Below are 2,341 nucleotides of genomic sequence, written 5' to 3'. Positions count from 1 at the left end.
TCCCTGGACAAGGATGAACCTTGACCTCACCTCCTGTCTTACACAGGAATTAACTCAAATTGGAAACAGATTTAAATGGAAAACCTAAAACCATAAAGCTTTCTTAAGAAACATAGAAATCTGAGGTTCAGTGTAATCTTAGACGTGGTACTGAAAGCCTGGTCTGTGGAAGGGGAGGCCACTTGGTTGGACCTCATCAGAAGTAAACACAAGTCCCTTGGTGGGGGATGGACAGACAAGCCACAGACAGGGAGAAAATACTTGCAGACTACATGGGACAAGCATCTAGAACATATTTTCCAACCTTTTTTAGCTCACAGGACATTTGAACCTATAGTTAAGCTTCTGCAGCACACTTAAATTACATTGATCAAAATAAAGAGTAAAAAAAGAATATATTTACCGTGCTTTGAACTTCCTTCAAAAATAATTTAATTAATGATTGTTAAAAATTTTCATGGCACATTGATTGAAAAATCACTGCTCTAGATATACATATAAGGAACCTTTTAAAACGTAACGGTGGGAAAGAAACCTCAGTCAATCCAACTAAAAATGGGCCAAAGTCAGGAAGAGACATTTTGCTGACAGGGTCTACAGGTGGCACCTGGGCACGTGAGACGTGGAAAGGGCCTACAGCATAGCCATAGGGAAGCACAGAGCCATGGGTGATCTCACCTCACATCTGCCCCAATGCCTGGCACCCCCGAGTGGGTAAGGGTGAGAGAAGCTGGGTCTCTCACACCTGGCTGGTGGGGAGGTGAGTGGTGCGGCCACTCTGGAGGCCATGTGACGATTTCTTAATAAAACAAAAAGCCTGTGCAACATGTGGCCCAGTCATTGCACTCGTGGGCCTTTATTCCAGAGGAAGGAGAATTTATGTCTACCAAAAAAAAAAAAAAAGTACATGATCTCAGTAGCTTTACTTGTAACCGTTCAAACCAGGAAAAACTCCTATGGCCTTCAATGAGCCAGTGAGCGGCCCCCCTGGAGAGCCCTCCTATCAGGGAGCATCACCCAGCAGGGACAGCAGGGAACTCCTGAGAGGGCGGGGCCCTGGCCAAGTCACTAGGACGTCAGTGCTGAGAGGCTAACCAGGGGTAGGGCCGGTCTCATGGGGCATGTGCTGTCCGCCTTTGTGTGATGCTCTTGAAGTAACAGAGTTGGAGAGATGGAAAGCAGATCAGTGGTTGCCGGGGTAGTGGGGGTGGAGGGTGTGACTAAAGGGGCAGATGTGTCTTCTTGGTGGCGATCACACGGATCTGCGCATGTAATTAAATGACATAGAACTGCACCAGTGTCAGCTGGCTGTGGCATGTGCTGGAGTAACTCCCTGTGTGGTCTTAACACTGTAGCTATTAAGAGAGAATCTTTGGGGAAAGCAAGGTACATTGGACCTCTCTGCACTATTTTTGAAACTTCCAGTGAATATGTAATTATTTTAAACCTTAACAATAAGCAGACAGACATTACATGTGTGCCTTATGTTATATTCTGCTGGCAAGTGTTAGACAGAAGGGTCAAGATGCTGGGGAGTCCTCCAGCCCAGGATAGACTCCTCAGTTGCGAGGCCCTCGTCCCTTCTCTGCCTTTCCCTTTCTTCCTGAAGTGAGGAAGAGGGGTAGGAAACACCCGCGAGGTTAACAAATAAAATACAACCCTTCATTCCACACTCATATGAACAACCTTTCTAAAAATGCCTTTTTATCTCTAGACACCTGTCTTAAAATTGTGAAGTTTGCATTTTTGGTGTTTCAAAATGAGTTGCTTTTTCTAAACCTCTTCTGCCTCTACAAATAATCTTTTTTTTTTCATTTTCCAGTATTTTATTAGGCAAACTTTCAAACATACAGTACGGTTAGAAGAATTATGCAGTGATCACCCATAAGCCCACCACATACACTTTATAATTCTTTTCTTCTTCATACATAGGGAATTTGTTTGTAGGGAGGCCACAAATTTTGTGCCCTCATCACAATGATCCTAGATTCCTGTCGGGTGTTTTATAAATAGAGGAACCATTCTTATGCCCCCCTGCTCTGAGCACACCCCTTATAAACAATCTTTAAAAATAATTTTCAAACCTGGCATGGTGGTGCACCTATAGTCCCAGTAGCTAGGGAGACTGAGAGCATCATCCAAGCCCAGGTTAACATCTGCTTGGGAAGCACCTGGAGGGGTGGAAAGTCTGATTCTGACATGTTCTGTGGGGACTCTGTTTGCTGTGGTCTGACTGCAGTGAGGCTGCTTGGGGACCATTGTAGACCTTCTTGACTGGGAGTGGCTTGGGTCTGCAGTGGGCACAGGGGTGCTCGGGCTCTGGCAACACAGCAGCAGCTCG

General features: G+C 45.4%; 1 non-coding gene across 1 annotated transcript; it reads right to left on the bottom strand.

The window, feature by feature from the left end:
* Nucleotides 1-1,924: 1,924 nt before the first annotated feature.
* LOC111727890 lies at nucleotides 1,925-2,052 on the bottom strand. Its single transcript, XR_002775325.1, has one exon. It is a non-coding gene; the product is annotated as a small nucleolar RNA SNORA11 (small nucleolar RNA).
* Between the last annotated feature and the right edge of the window lie 289 nt (nucleotides 2,053-2,341).

Source organism: Otolemur garnettii, unplaced genomic scaffold (genome assembly GCF_000181295.1).
Source record: "Otolemur garnettii isolate 467f Iridium unplaced genomic scaffold, OtoGar3 scaffold00128, whole genome shotgun sequence".
NCBI lineage: Eukaryota > Metazoa > Chordata > Mammalia > Primates > Galagidae > Otolemur > Otolemur garnettii.
This window is presented reverse-complemented; position numbering and strand designations above follow the sequence as displayed.